The sequence below is a fragment of the Pleurodeles waltl genome, unplaced genomic scaffold (genome assembly GCF_031143425.1).
Source record: "Pleurodeles waltl isolate 20211129_DDA unplaced genomic scaffold, aPleWal1.hap1.20221129 scaffold_65, whole genome shotgun sequence".
Lineage (NCBI taxonomy): Eukaryota > Metazoa > Chordata > Amphibia > Caudata > Salamandridae > Pleurodeles > Pleurodeles waltl.
In genome coordinates, this window is record NW_027150363.1 from 1,480,129 (window position 1) to 1,496,870 (window position 16,742).

Consider the following 16,742-nt stretch of genomic DNA (forward strand, 5'->3'; position numbering starts at 1 on the left):
CTGGAAGCCTGCAAACCTGCAACATAGTAGCAAAGACGACTACTGCAACTCTGTAACGCTGATCCTGCCGCCTTCTCGACTGTTTTCCTGCTTGTGCATGCTGTGGGGGTAGCCTGCCTCCTCTCTGCACCAGAAGCTCCGAAGAAATCTCCCGTGGGTCGACGGAATCTTCCCCCTGCAACCGCAGGCACCAAAAAGCTGCATTACCGGTCCCTTGGGTCTCCTCTCAGCACAACGAGCGAGGTCCCTCGAATCCAGCGACTCCGTCCAAGTGACCCCCACAGTCCAGTGACTCTTCAGCCCAAGTTTGGTGGAGGTAAGTCCTTGCCTCACCTCGCTGGGCTGCATTGCTGGGAACCGCGACTTTGCAGCTGCTCTGGCCCCTGTGCACTTCCGGCGGAAATCCTTTGTGCACAGCCAAGCCTGGGTCCACGGCACTCTAACCTGCATTGCACGACTTTCTAAGTTGGTCTCTGGCGACGTGGGACTCCTTTGTGCAACTTCGGCGAGCACCGTTTCACGCATCCTCGTAGTGCCTGTTTCTGGCACTTCTCCGGGAACTACCTGCTTCAGTGAGGGCTCTTTGTCTTGCTCGACGTCCCCTCTCTCTTCAGGTCCAATTTGCGACCTCCTGGTCCCTCCTGGGCCCCAGCAGCGTCCAAAAACGCCAAACGCACGATTTGCAGCTAGCAAGGCTTGTTGGCGTTCTTTCAGCAGGAAAACACTTCTGCACGACTTTCCACGGCAAGAGGGATCCGTCCACCAAAGGGGACGTCTCTAGCCCTTTTCGTTCCTGCAGAAACCTCAGCTTCTTCTGTCCAGTCGAAGCTTCTTTGCACCCGCAGCTGGCATTTCCTGGGCATCTGCCCATCTCCGACTTGCTTGTGACTTTTGGACTTGGCCCCCTGTTCCACAGGTACCCTAGATTGAAAATCCACAGTTGTTGCATTGCTGGTTTGTGTCTTTCCTGCATTATTCCTCTAACACGACTTCTTTGTCCTTAGGGGAACTTTAGTGCACTTTGCACTCACTTTTTAGGGTCTTGGGGAGGGTTATTTTTCTAACTCTCACTATTTTCTAATAGTCCCAGCGACCATCTACAAGGTCACATAGGTTTGGGGTCCATTCGTGGTTCGCATTCCACTTTTGGAGTATATGGTTTGTGTTGCCCCTATCCCTATGTTTCCCCATTGCATCCTATTGTAACTATACATTGTTTGCACTGTTTTCTAAGACTATACTGCATATTTTTGCTATTGTGTATATATATCTTGTGTATATTTCCTATCCTCTCACTGAGGGTACACTCTAAGATACTTTGGCATATTGTCATAAAAATAAAGTACCTTTATTTTTAGTATAACTGTGTATTGTGTTTTCTTATGATATTGTGCATATGACACTAAGTGGTACTGTGGTAGCTTCACACGTCTCCTAGTTCAGCCTAAGCTGCTCTGCTAAGCTACCATTATCTATCAGCCTAAGCTGCTAGACACCCTATACACTAATAAGGGATAACTGGGCCTGGTGCAAGGTGCAAGTACCCCTTGGTACTCACTACAAGCCAGTCCAGCCTCCTACATGAGGTACCAGTTTTTTCGGGAGTCTTGAGGTATTGATAGGTGGAAGGAAGTTTGTGACTCCCCTCAGATTCCAGAACTTTCCATCACCGAAATGTGCAGCACATGTGTTTTTTTTACCAAATTTTGAGGTTTGCAAAGGATTCAGGTTGACAGAACCTGCTGAGATTTCCCCACAAGTCACCCCATTCTGGATTCACCTAGGTGTATACTTTCCATAAATGTATAGGTTTGGGAGGTTTCCATAGGTGCCGGCTGAGCTAGAGGTCAAAATCCACAGCTAGGCACTTTGCAAAAAACAAGTCTGTTTTTATTAGAAAAATGTGATGTGTCCACGTTGTGTTTTGGGGCATTTCCTGTTGCGGGCACTAGGCCTACCCACGCAACTGAGGTACCATTTTTATCAGGAGGCTGAGAGGAACACAGAATAACAAGTGTTGTTGTCAATTGTCTTTCTCAATATTTTTGCCTTCCAAATGTAAGGTAGTTTGTAAGAAAGAAGTCATTTTGAGAAAACACCCTGCAATTCACATGCTAATATGAGGGTGTAGGAGGCTGGTCTGGCTTTTAGTGAGTACCAAGGGGTACTTGCACCTTGCACCAGGCCCAGGTATCCCTTATTAGTGTATAGGGTGTAGGCTGATAGATAATGGTAGCTTAGCAGAGCAGCTTAGGCTGAACTAGGAGACGAGTGAAGCTCCTACAGTACCATATGTACAGTACAGTGTCATATGCACAATATCATAAGAAAACACAATACACAGATATACTAAAAATAAAGGTACTTTATTTTTATGACAATATGCCAAAGTATCTCAGTGAGTACCCTCAGTATGAGGATAGCAAATATACACAAGATATATGTACACAATACCAAAAATATGCAGTACAGTATTAGAAAACAGTGCAAACAATGTATAGTTACAATAGAATGCAATGGGGACACATAGGGATAGAGGCAACACAAACCATATACTCCAAAAGTGGAATGCGAACCACGAATGGACCCCAAACCTATGTGACCTTGTAGAGGGTCACTGGGACTGTAAGAAAACAGTGAGGGTTAGAAAAATAGCCCACCCCAAGACCCTGAAAAGTGAGTGCAAAGTACACTAAAGTTCCCCAAAGAGCACAGAAGTCGTGATAGTGGAATTCTGCAGGAAAGACCAAAACCAGCAATGCAACAACAATGGATTTCCAGACTGGAGTACCTGTGGAACAAGGGGACCAAGTCCAAAAGACACGATCAAGTCGAGAGTGGGCAGATGCCCAGGAAATGCCAGCTGTGGGTGCAAAGAAGCTGCTACTAGACAGTAGAAGCTGATGATTCTGCAGGAACGACAAGGGCTAGAAACTTCCCCTTTGGAGGATGGATGCCCCACGCTGTGGAGAGTCGTGCAGAAGTCTTTTCTTGAAGAAAGACCACAAGCAAGCCTTGCTAGCTGCAAGTCGTGCGGTTAGGGTTTTTGGATGCTGCTGTGGCCCAGGAGGGACCAGGATGTTGCCAATTGCGTCAGGGGACAGAGGGGGCACCCAGCAAGACAAGGAGCCCTCTCAGAAGCAGGCAACACCAGCAGAAGTGCCAGAACAGGCACTACGAAGAGGAGTGAAACAGTGCTCACCCGAAGTTGCACAAAGGAGTCCCACACCGCCGGAGGACAACTCAGGAGGTCGTGCAATGCAGGTTAGAGTGCCGTGGACCCAGGCTTGGCTGTGCACAAAGGATTCCCTCGGAAAGTGCACAGGAGCCAGAGTAGCTGCAAAAGACGCGGTTCCCAGCAATGCAGTCTGGCGTGGGGAGGCAAGGACTTACCTCCACCAAACTTGGACTGAAGAGTCACTGGACGGTGGGAGTCACTTGGACAGAGTTGCTGAGTTCAAGGGACCTCGCTCGTCATGCTGAGAGGAGACCCAGAAGACCGGTGATGCAGTTCTTTGGTGCCTGTGGTTGCAGGGGGAAGATTCCGTCGACCCACAGGAGATTTCTTTGGAGCTTCTAGTGCAGAGAGGAGGCAGACTACCCCCACAGCATGCACCACCAGGAAAACAGTCGAGAAGGCGGCAAGATCAGCGTTACAAGGTCACAGAAGTCGTCTTTGCTACTTTGTTGCAGTTTTGCAGGCTTCCAGCGCGGTCAGCAGTCGATTCCTTGGCAGAAGGTGAAGAGAGAGATGCAGAGGAACTCTGATGAGCTCTTGCATTCGTTATCTAAGGAATTCCCCAAAGCAGAGACCCTAAATAGCCAGAAAAGGAGGTTTGGCTACTTAGGAGAGAGGATAGGCTAGCAACACCTGAAGGAGCCTATCAGAAGGAGTCTCTGACGTCACCTGCTGGCACTGGCCACTCAGAGCAGTCCAGTGTGCCAGCAGCACCTCTGTTTCCACTATGGCAGAGGTCTGGAGCACACTGGAGGAGCTCTGGGCACCTCCCAGGGGAGGTGCAGGTCAGGGGAGTGGTCACTCCTCTTTCCTTTGTCCAGTTTCGCGCCAGAGCAGGGCTGAGGGATCCCTGAACCGGTGCAGACTGGCTTATGCAGAAATGGGCACCATGTGTGCCCATGAAAGCATTTCCAGAGGCTGGGGGAGGCTACTCCTCCCCAGCCCTGACACCATTTTCCAAAGGGAGAGGGTGTAACACCCTCTCTCTGAGGAAGTCCTTTGTTCTGCCTTCCTGGGCCAAGCCTGGCTGGACCCCAGGAGGGCAGAAACCTGTCTGAGGGGTTGGCAGCAGCAGCAGCTGCAGTGAAACCCCTGAAAAGGCAGTTTGGCAGTACCCGGGTCTGTGCTACAGACCCGTGGGATCATGGGATTGTGCCAACAATGCCAGGATGGCATAGAAGGGACAATTCCATGATCTTAGACATGTTACATGGCCCTATTCGGAGTTACCATTGTGAAGCTACACAAAGGTAGTGACCTATATGTAGTGCACACGTGTAATGGTGTCCCTACACTCACAAAGTCCGGGGAATTGGCCCTGAACAATGTTGGGGCACCTTGGCTAGTGCCAGGGTGCCCACACACTAAGTAACTTAGCACCCAACCTTTACCAGGTAAAGGTTAGACATATAGGTGACTTATAAGTTACTTAAGTGCAGTGTAAAATGGCTGTGAAATAACGTGGACGTGGCAAAAGAAATGCTGCAGCCCATAGGGATCTCCTGGAACCCCAATACCCTGGGTACCTCAGTACCATATACTAGGGAATTATAAGGGTGTTCCAGTATGCCAATGTAAATTGGTAAAATTGGTCACTAGCCTGTTAGTGACAATTTGAAAGAAATGAGAGAGCATAACCACTGAGGTTCTGATTAGCAGAGCCTCAGTGACACAGTTAGTCATAACACAGGTAACACATACAGGGCACACTTATGAGCACTGGGGCCCTGGCTGGCAGGGTCCCAGTGACACATACACTAAAACAATATATATACAGTGAAATATGGGGGTAACATGCCAGGAAAGATGGTACTTTCCTACAGGCACACCGCCAAGTGTTACAGTTCCTGCAGGGGGAGGTGATAAGCATCTCCACCCAGTACAGGCTTTGTTACTAGCCACAGAGTGACAAAGGCACTCTCCCCATGTGGCCAGCAACATGTCTGGTGGGTGGCAGGCAGCTAAAACTAGTCAGCCTACACGGATAGTCGGTTAAGGTTTCAGGGGGCACCTCTAAGGTGCCCTCCTGGGTGTATGTTACAATAAAATGTACACTGCCATCAGTGTGCATTTATTGTGCTGAGAAGTTTGATAGCAAACTTCACAGTTTTCAGTGTAGCCATTATGGTGCTCTGGTGTTCGTGCATGACAGACTCCCAGACCATATACTCTTATGGCTACCCTGCACTTACAATGTCTAAGGTTTTGCTTAGACACTGTAGGGGCATAGTGCTCATGCACTTATGCCCTCACCTATGGTATAGTGCACCCTGCCTTAGGGTTGTAAGGCCTGCTAGAGGGATGACTTATCTATACCTGTAGGCAGTGTGAGGTTGGCATGGCACCCTGAGGGGAGTGCCAAGTCGACTTAGTCTTTTTATCCCCACTAGCACACACAAGCTGGCAAGCAGTGTGTCTGTGCTGAGTGAGGGGTCCCCCAGGGTGGCATAAGATATGCTGCAGCCCATAGAGACCTTTCCTGGCATCAGGGCCCTTGGTAACAGGGGTACCAGTTACAAGGGACTTACCTGGATGCCAGGGTGTGCCAATTGTGGAAACAAAGGTACAGGTTAGGGTGCCAGGGTGTGCCAATTGTGGAAACAAAGGTACAGGTTAGGGAAAGAACACTGGTAGCAGGCCTCAGCACAATTTCAAATCATAACTTAGCATCAGCAAAGGCAAAAAGTCAGGGGGTAACCATGCCAAGGAGGCATTTCCTTACACAACCCCCCCCCAAAACGAAAGAGGATGAGACTAACCTTTCCCAAGAGAGTCTTCATTTTCTATGTGGAAGAACCTGGAAAGTCCATCTGCATTGGCACTGGCAGTCCCAGGTCTTTGTTCCACTATAAAGTCCATTCCCTGTAGGGAGATGGACCACCTCAACAGTTTTGGTTATTTACCTTTCATTTGAATCAGCCATCTGAGAGGTCTGTGGTCAGTTTGAACTATTAAGTGAGTTCCAAAGAGGTATGGTCTCAGCTTCTTCAGGGACCAAACCACAGCAAAGGCCTCCCTCTCAATGGCACTCCAACGCTGCTCCCTGGGGAGTAACCTCCTGCTAATGAAAGCAACAGGCTGGTCAAGGCCATCATCATTTGTTTGGGACAAAAGTGCCCCTATCCCATGTTCAGAGGCATCTGCCTGCACAATTAACTGCTTGGAGTAATCAGGAGCTTTGAGAACTGGTGCTGTGCACATTGCTTGTTTCAGGGTGTCAAATGCCTGTTGGCATTCTACAGTCCAGTTTACTTTCTTGGGCATTTTCTTGGAGGTAAGTTCTGTGAGGGCTGTCACTATGGATCCATATCCCTTCACAAACCTCCTGTAGTGCCCAGTCAAGCCAAGGAATGTCCTGACTTGAGTCTGGGTTTTTGGAGCTGCCCAGTCCAGAATAGTCTGGATCTTAGGCTGGAGTGGCTGAACTTGGCCTCCACCTACAAGGTGTCCCAAGTAAACCACAGTTCCCTGCCCTATCTGGCATTTGGATGCCTTGATAGAGAGGCCTGCTGCTTGCAGAGCCTTCAGAACCTTCTTCAGGTGGACCAGGTGATCCTGCCAACTGGAGCTAAAGACTGCAATATCGTCAAGATAAGCTGCACTAAAGGACTCCAAGCCAGCAAGGACTTGATTCACCAACCTTTGGAAGGTGACAGGGGCATTCTTTAAACCAAAGGGCATAACAGTAAACTGATAATGCCCATCAGGTGTGGAGAATGCTGTCTTTTCTTTTGCTCCTGGTGCCATTTTGATTTGGCAGTACCCTGCTGTTAAGTCAAAGGTACTTAAGAATTTGGCAGCACCTAGTTTGTCTATCAGGTCATCTGCCCTTGGAATGGGATGGGGATCTGTCTTGGTGACAGAATTAAGCCCTCTATAGTCCACACAAAACCTCATCTCTCTCTTTCCATCTTTGGTGTGAGGTTTGGGGACTAAGACCAGTGGGCTAGCCCAGGGACTGTCAGAGTGCTCAATGACTCCCAATTCCAGCATCTTGTGGACTTTCACCTTGATGCATTCCTTAACTTGGTCAGACTGTCTGAATATTTTGTTTTTGACAGGCATGCTGTCTCCTGTGTCCACATCATGGGTACACAGGTGTGTCTGACCAGGGGCTAGGGAAAGAGCTCGGCAAACTGTTGTAGGACCTTCCTACAGTCAGATTGTTGTTGGCCAGAGAGGGTGTCTGAATAGATCACTCCATGAACTGAGCCATCTTTAGGGTCTGTGGAGAGGAAATCTGGGAGGGGTTCACTCTCAGCTTCCTGGTCCTCATCTGTTACCATCAACAGATTCACATCTGCCTTGTCATGGAAGAGGTTGAGGCGGTTCACATGGATCACCCTTTTGGGGGTCCTGCTAGTGCCTAGGTCTACCAGGAAGGTGACCTGACTCTTCTTTTCTAGCACTTGGTAAGGGCCACTCCATCTGTCCTGAAGTGCCCTGGGGGCCACAGGCTCCAGAACCCAGTCTTTCTACCCTGGCTGAAATTCAACCATAGCAGCCTTTTGGTCATACCAGAACTTCTGGAGCTGTTGGCTGGCCTCAAGGTTTTTACTTGCCTTTTTTCATGTACTCTGCCATCCTTGAACGTAGGCCTAGTACATAGTCCACTATATCTTGCTTAGGCTCATGAAGAGATCTCTCCCAGCCTTCTTTCACAAGAGCTAGTGGTCACCTTACAGGATGGCCAAACAGAAGTTCAAAGGGGGAAAACCCTACTCCCTTCTGAGGCACCTCTCTGTAGGGGAAAAGCAGGCATGGCAAGAGGACATCCCATCTCCTTTTGAGTTTTTCAGGGAGCCCCATGATCATGCCTTTCAATGTGTTGTTAAACCTTTCAACAAGACCATTGGTTTGTGGATGGTATGGTGTGGTGAATTTGTAAGTCACCCCACACTCATTCCACATGTGCTTCAGGTATGGTGACATAAAGTTGGTACCTCTGTCAGACACCACCTCCTTAGGAAAACCCACTCTGGTAAAAATACCAATGAGTGCCTTGGCTACTGCAGGGGCAGTAGTCGACCTAAGGGGAATTGCTTCAGGGTATCTAGTAGCATGATCCACTACTACTAGTATGTATTGGTTCCCTGAGGTTGTGGGAGGTTCAAAGGGGACCCCCACCACTGGGAGTGGAATGAGGGGGGCCTTTGGGTATCCACCTGTCTTACCACTGGCTTCACAGGTGGCACAGGAGACACAAAACTCCTTGACCTTCTGGGACATGTTGGGCCAATAGAAGTGGTTGACTAGTCTTTCCCACGTCTTCGTCTGTCCCAAATGCCCAGCAAGAGGAATATCATGAGCAAAGGTCAGAATGAACTCCCTAAACTCCTGAGGCACTACCACTCTCCTAGTGGCACCAGGTTTGGGATCTCTTGCCTCAGTGTAAAGGAGTCCATCTTCCCAATAGACTCTATGTGTTCTTGTTATTTTTCCATTGGACTCTTCAGCAGCTTGCTGCCTAAAGCCTTCAAGAGAGGGACAGGTTTCTTGCCCCTTACACAACTGCACCTTGAGGGTCCCCCTGGGCCTAGGAGCTCAACCTGATAAGGGTCTAACTCCAGAGGCTCAGTTCCCTCAGAGGGCAGAACTTCTTCCTGAGAAGAGAGGTTCTCTTTTTCTGGTTGTGTTGAAGCTGGTTCCCCAGTCTTCTTTCCTTTTCTCTTGGAGGGTTGGGCCCTTTTTCCAGGCTCCAACACCACTTTTTCACCCTGAGCCTTGCACTGTGCCCTTGTCTTGACACACACCAGTTCAGGGATACCCAGCATGGCTGCATGAGTCTTTAGTTCTACCTCAGCCCATGCTGAGGACTCCAGGTCATTTCCAAACAAACAGTCTACAGGGATATATGAGGAGACCACCACCTGTTTCAGGCCATTGACCCCTCCCCACTATAAAGTTACCATAGCCATGGGATGTACTTTAGTCTGATTGTCAGCGTTGTTGACTGGATAAGTTTGTCCAGCCAGGTATTGACCAGGGGAAACCAGTTTCTCTGTCACCATGGTGACACTGGCACCTGTATCCCTCAGGCCTTCTACACTTGTCCCATTAATTAAGAACTGCTGCCTGTATTTTTGCATGTTAGGGGGTCAGGCAGCCAGTGTGGCTAAATCCACCCCATCCTCAGAGACTAATGTAGCTTCAGTGTGAACCCTGATTTGCTCTGGGCACACTGTTGATCCCACTTGGAGACCAGCCATTTCAGTGTTAGCTGGAGTAGAGTTAGAAGTGGAACCTTTCTTGGGACAGGCCTTGTCTCCAGTTTGGTGTCCAGGCTGATAACAGCTACGACACCAGGTCTTTTTGGGATCGAAGTTTTTACCCTTGTACCCAAAATTGGATTGTGAAGAGGCTCTGGGCCCACCCTCCTGTGCAGGTTTTTGGGGCCCTGTAGAAGACTCTTTACTATTTTTCCCTTTGGATGTCTCAACACTCTTCCCCTGGGGAGTCTTTGTGACCCCTTTCTTTTGGTCACCCCCTGTGGAAGTCTTGGTCACCCTAGTCTTAACCCAATGGTCCACCTTCTTTCCCAATTCTTGGGGAGAAATTGGTCCTAGGTCTACCAGATGCTGGTGCAGTTTATCATTGAAACAATTACTTAACAGGTGTTCTTTCACAAATAAATTGTACAGCCCATCATAATCATTTACACCACTGCCTTGAATCCAACCATCCAGTGTTTTCACTGAGTAGTCAACAAAATCAACCCAGGTCTGGCTCGAGGAATTTTGAGCCCCCCTGAACCTAATTCTATACTCCTCAGTGGAGAATCCAAAGCCCTCAATCAGGGTAGCCTTCATGAGGTCATAGGATTCTGCATCTTTTCCAGAGAGTGTGAGGAGTCTATGCCTACACTTTCCAGTGAACATTTCCCAAAGGAGAGCACCCCAGTGAGATCTGTTTACTTTTCTGGTTGCACAAGCCCTCTCAAAAGCTGTGAACCATTTGGTGATGTCATCACCATCTTCATATTTAGTTACAATCCCTTTTGGGATTTTCAACATGTCAGGAGAATCGCTGACCCTATTTATGTTGCTGCCACCATGGATGGGACCAAAACCCATCTCTTGTCTTTCCCTTTCTATGGCTAGGAGCTGTCTCTCTAAAGCCAATCTTTTGACCATCCTGGCTAACAGTAGGTCATCTTCACTGAGGCTGCCCTCAGTGATTCCAGAGGTGCTGGACCCTCCTGTGAGAGAAGCAGCATCTCTGACTATCTGTAGGAAAGTACCATCTTGCCTGGCATGTTACCCCCATATTTCACTGTATATATGTTCTTTTAGTTGTATGTGTCACTGGGACCCTGCCAGCCAGGGCCCCAGTGCTCATAAGTGTGCCCTGTATGTGTTCCCTGTGTGATGACTAACCGTCTCACTGAGGCTCTGCTAACCAGAACCTCAGTGGTTATGCTCTCTCTTTGCTTTCCAAATTGTCACTAACAGGCTAGTGACCAATTTCACCAATTCACATTGGCATACTGGAACACCCTTATAATTCCCTAGTATATGGTACTGAGGTACCCAGGGTATTGGGGTTCCAGGAGATCCCTATGGGCTGCAGCATTTATTTTGCCACCGATAGGGAGCTCTGACAATTCTTACACAGGCCTGCCACTGCAGCCTGAGTGAAATAACGTCCACGTTATTTCACAGCCATTTACCACTGCACTTAAGTAACTTATAAGTCACCTATATGTCTAACCTTTACCTGGTAAAGGTTGGGTGCTAAGTTACTTAGTGTGTGGGCACCCTGGCACTAGCCAAGGTGCCCCCACATCATTCAGGGCAAATTCCCCGGACTTTGTGAGTGCGGGGACACCATTACACGCGTGCACTATACATAGGTAACTACCTATGTATAGCGTCACAATGGTAACTCCGAACATGGCCATGTAACATGTCTAAGATCATGGAATTGTCACCCCAATGCCATTCTGGCATTGGGGAGACAATTCCATGATCCCATGAGTCTCTAGCACAGACCTGGGTACTGTCAAACTGCCTTTCCCGGGGTTTCACTGCAGCTGCTGCTGCTGCCAACCCCTCAGACAGGTTTCTGCCCTCCTGGGGTCCAGCCAGGCTTGGCCGAGGAAGGCAGAACTAAGGACTTCCTCAGAGAGAGGGTGTTACACCCTCTCCCTTTGGAAAAAGGTTTCAGAGCTGGGGAGGAGTAGCCTCCCCCAGCCTCTGGAAATGCTTTGATGGGCACAGATGGTGCCCATCTCTGCATAAGCCAGTCTACACGGGTTCAGGGATCCCCCAGCCCTGCTCTGGCACGAAACTGGACAAAGGAAAGGGGAGTGACCACTCCCCTAACCTGCACCTCCCAACGGGAGGTGCCCAGAGCTCCTCCAGTGTGCTCCAGACCTCTGCCATCTTGGAAACAGGTGACGTCAGAGACTCCTTCTGATAGGCTCTTACATGTGTTGCTAGCCTATCCTCCTTCCTAGGTAGCCAAACCTCCTTTTCTGGCTATTTAGGGTCTCTGCTCTGGGGAATTCTTTAGATAACGAATGCAAGAGCTCATCAGACGTCCTCTGCATCTCTCTCTTCACCTTCTGCCACGGAATCGACCGCTGTGAGAAAGTAGCCTCTTTCTAGCCTTGTTCCCCCACTTTTGGCCTGTTTGTGAGTGTATTCCAGGGTGTTTTCACTGTCTCACTGGGATCCTGCTAGCCAGGGCCCAGCGCTCATAGTGAAAACCCTATGTTTTCAGTATGTTTGTTATGTGTCACTGGGACCCTGCTAGTCAGGACCCCAGTGCTCATAAGTTGTGGCCTGTATGTGTGTGTTCCCTGTGTAGTGCCTAACTGTCTCACTGAGGCTCTGCTAACCAGAACCTCAGTGGTTATGCTCTCTCATTTCTTTCCAAATTGTCACTAACAGGCTAGTGACCATTTTTACCAATTTACATTGGCTTACTGGAACACCCTTATAATTCCCTAGTATATGGTACTGAGGTACCCAGGGTATTGGGGTTCCAGGAGATCCCTATAGGCTGCAGCATTTCTTTTGCCACCCATAGGGAGCTCTGACAATTCTTACACAGGCCTGCCACTGCAGCCTGAGTGAAATAACGTCCACGTTATTTCACAGCCATTTTACACTGCACTTAAGTAACTTATAAGTCACCTATATGTCTAACCTTTACCTGGTAAAGGTTAGGTGCAAAGTTACTTAGTGTGAGGGCACCCTGGCACTAGCCAAGGTGCCCCCACATTGTTCAGAGCCAATTCCCTGAACTTTGTGAGTGCGGGGACACCATTACACGCGTGCACTACATATAGGTCACTACCTATATGTAGCTTCACAATGGTAACTCCGAATATGGCCATGTAACATGTCTATGATCATGGAATTGCCCCCTCTATGCCATCCTGGCATAGTTGGCACAATCCCATTATCCCAGTGGTCTGTAGCACAGACCGTGGTACTTCCAAACTGCCCTTCCTGGGGTTTCACTGCAGCTGCTGCTGCTGCCAACCCCTCAGACAGGCATCTGCCCTCCTGGGGTCCAGCCAGGCCTGGCCCAGGATGGCAGAACAAAGAACTTCCTCTGAGAGAGGGTGTTACACCCTCTCCCTTTGGAAAATGGTGTGAAGGAAGGGGAGGAGTAGCCTCCCCCAGCCTCTGGAAATGCTTTGTTGGGCACAGATGTGCCCAATTCTGCATAAGCCAGTCTACACCGGTTCAGGGGACCCCTTAGCCCTGCTCTGGCGCGAAACTGGACAAAGGAAAGGGGAGTGACCACTCCCCTGACCTGCACCTCCCCTGGGAGGTGTCCAGAGCTCCTCCAGTGTGCTCCAGACCTCTGCCATCTTGGAAACAGAGGTGCTGCTGGCACACTGGACTGCTCTGAGTGGCCAGTGCCACCAGGTGACGTCAGAGACTCCTTGTGATAGGCTCCTTCAGGTGTTGCTAGCCTATCCTCTCTCCTAGGTAGCCAAACCCTCTTTTCTGGCTATTTAGGGTCTCTGTCTCTGGGGAAACTTTAGATAACGAATGCAAGAGCTCAGCCGAGTTCCTCTGTGTAGGAGGCTGGACTGGCTTGTAGTGAGTACCAAGGGGTACTTGCACCTTGCACCAGGCCCAGTTATCCCTTATTAGTGTATAGGGTGTCTAGCAGCTTAGGCTGATAGATAATGGTAGCTTAGCAGAGCAGCTTAGGCTGAACTAGGAGACGTGTGAAGCTACTACAGTACCACTTAGTGTCATATGCACAATATCATAAGAAAACACAATACACAGTTGTACTAAAAATAAAGGTACTTTATTTTTATGACAATATGCCAAAGTATCTTAGAGTGTACCCTCAGTGAGAGGATAGGAAATATACACAAGATATATATACACTAGCAAAAATATGCAGTATAGTCTTAGAAAACAGTGCAAACAATGTAAAGCTACAATAGGATGCAATGGGGAAACATAGGGATAGGGGCAACACAAACCATATACTCCAAAAGTGGAATGCGAACCACAAATGGACCCCAAACCTATGTGACCTTGTAGAGGGTCGCTGGGACTATTAGAAAATAGTGAAAGTTAGCAAAATAACCCTCCCCAAGACCCTGAAAAGTGAGTGCAAAGTGCACTAAAGTTCCCCTAAGGACAAAGTAGTCGTGTTAGAGGAATAATGCAGGAAAGACACACACCAGCAATGCAACAACTGTGGATTTCCAATCTAGGGTACCTGTGGAACAAGGGGACCAAGTCCAAAAGTCACAAGCAAGTCGGAGATGGGCAGATGCCCAGGAAATACCAGCTGCGGGTGCAAAGAAGCATCGACTGGACAGAAGAAGCTGAGGTTTCTGCAGGAACGAAAAAGGCTAGAGACTTCCCCTTTGGTGGAGGGATCCGTCTCGTTTTGAAGAGTCGTGCAGAAGTGTTTTCCCGCCGGAAGAATGCCAACAAGCCTTGCTAGTTGCAAATCGTGCGTTTGGCGTTTTTGGACGCTGCTGGGGCCCAGGAGGGACTAGGAGGTCGCAAATTGGACCTGAAGAGAGAAGAGACGCCGATCAAGAAAAAGAGCCCTCACTGAAGCAGGTAGCTCCCAGAGAAGTGCCAGAAACAGGCACTACAAGGATGCGTGAAACAGTGCTTGCCGAAGTTGCACAAAGGAGTCCCACGTCGCCGGAGACCAACTTAGAAAGTTGTGCAATGCAGGTTAGAGTGCCGTGGACCCAGGCTTGGCTGTGCACAAAGGATTTCTGCCGGAAGTGCACAGGGGCCGGAGTAGCTGCAAAGTCGCGGTTCCCAGCAATGCAGCCCAGCGAGGTGAGGCAAGGACTTACCTCCACCAAACTTGGACTGAAGAGTCACTGTACACTGGGGGTCACTTGGACAGAGTCGCTGGATTCGAGGGACCTCGCTCGTCGTGCTGAGAGGAGACCCAAGGGACCGGTAATGCAGCTTTTTGGTGCCTGCAGTTGCAGGGGGAAGATTCCGTCGACCCACGGGAGATTTCTTCGGAGCTTCTGGTGCAGAGAGGAGGCAGACTACCCCCACAGCATGCACAAGCCGGAAAACAGTCGAGAAGGCGGCAGGATCAGCGTTACAGAGTTGCAGTAGTCGTCTTTGCTACTATGTTGCAGGTTTGCAGGCTTCCAGCGCGGTCAGCAGTCGATTCCTTATTAGAAGGTGAAGAGGGAGATGCAGAGGAACTCGGATGAGCTCTTGCATTCGTTATCTGAAGTTTCCCCAGAGACAGAGACCCTAAATAGCCAGAAAAGAGGGTTTGGCTACCTAGGAGAGAGGATAGGCTACTAACACCTGAAGGAGCCTATCAGCAGGAGTCTCTGACGTCACCTGGTGGCACTGGCCACTCAGAGCAGTCCAGTGTGCCAGCAGCACCTCTGTTTCCAAGATGGCAGAGGTCTGGAGCACACAGGAGGAGCTCTGGACACCTCCCAGGGGAGGTGCAGGTCAGGGGAGTGGTCACTCCCCTTTCCTTTGTCCAGTTTCGCGGCAGAGCAGGGGCTAAGGGGTCCCTGAACCGGTGTAGACTGGCTTATGCAGAATTGGGCATCTCTGTGCCCAACAAAGCATTTCCAGAGGCTGGGGGAGGCTACTCCTCCCCTGCCTTCACACCATTTACCAAAGGGAGAGGGTGTCACACCCTCTCTCAGAGGAAGTTCTTTGTTCTGCCATCCTGGGCCAGGCCTGGCTGGACCCCAGGAGGGCAGATGCCTGTCTGAGGGGTTGGCAGCAGCAGTAGCTGCAGTAAAACCCCAGGAAGGGCAGTTTGGCAGTACCAGGGTCTGTGCTACAGACCACTGGGATCATGGGATTGTGCCAACTATGCCAGGATGGCATAGAGGGGGCAATTCCATGATCATAGACATGTTACATGGCCATATTCGGAGTTACCATTGTGAAGCTACATATAGGTAGTGACCTATATGTAGTGCACGCGTGTAATGGTGTCCCCGCACTCACAAAGTTCAGGGAATTGGCTCTGAACAATGTGGGGGCACCTTGGCTAGTGCCAGGGTGCCCACACACTAAGTAACTTTGCACCTAACCTTTACCAGGTAAAGGTTAGACATATAGGTGACTTATAAGTTACTTAAGTGCAGTGTAAAATGGCTGTGAAATAACGTGGACGTTATTTCACTCAGGCTGCAGTGGCAGGCCTGTGTAAGAATTGTCAGAGCTCCCTATGGGTAGCAAAAGAAATGCTGCAGCCCATAGGGATCTCCTGGAACCCCAATACCCTGGGTACCTCAGTACCATATACTAGGGAATTATAAGGGTGTTCCAGTAAGCCAATGTAAATTGGTAAAAATGGTCACTAGCCTGTTAGTGACAATTTGGAAAGAAATGAGAGAGCATAACCACTGAGGTTCTGATTAGCAGAGCCTCAGTGAGACAGTTAGTCACTACACAGGTAACACATTCAGGCACACTTATGAGCACTGGGGCCCTGGGTTACCAGGGTCCCAGTGACACATACAACTAAAACAACATATATACAGTGAAAAATGGGGGTAACATGCCAGGCAAGATGGTACTTTCCTACACAACCCCCCCCCAAACGAAGGACAATAAGACTAGCCATGACCTGATGAGTCTTCATTGTCTAAGTGGAAATATCTGGAGAGTCCATCTGCATTGGAGTGGCTACTCCCAGGTCTATGTTCCACTGTATAGTCCATTCCCTGTAGGGATATGGACCACCTCAACAATTTAGGATTTTCACCTTTCATTTGTTTTAGCCAAAGTAGAGGTTTGTGGTCTGTCTGAACAATGAAGTGATTGCCAAACAGGTATGGCCTCAACTTCTTCAGAGCCCAGACCACAGCAAAGGCCTCCCTCTCAATGGCAGACCAACGCTTTTCTCTAGGGGTCAACCTCCTACTAATAAAAGCAACAGGTTGATCCTGGCCCTCAGAATTAAGTTGTGATAGGACTGCCCCTACTCCTAATTCAGATGCATCAGTTTGGACATAGAATTATTTAGAGTAACATGGGCTTTTCAGGACAGGTGCAGAGCA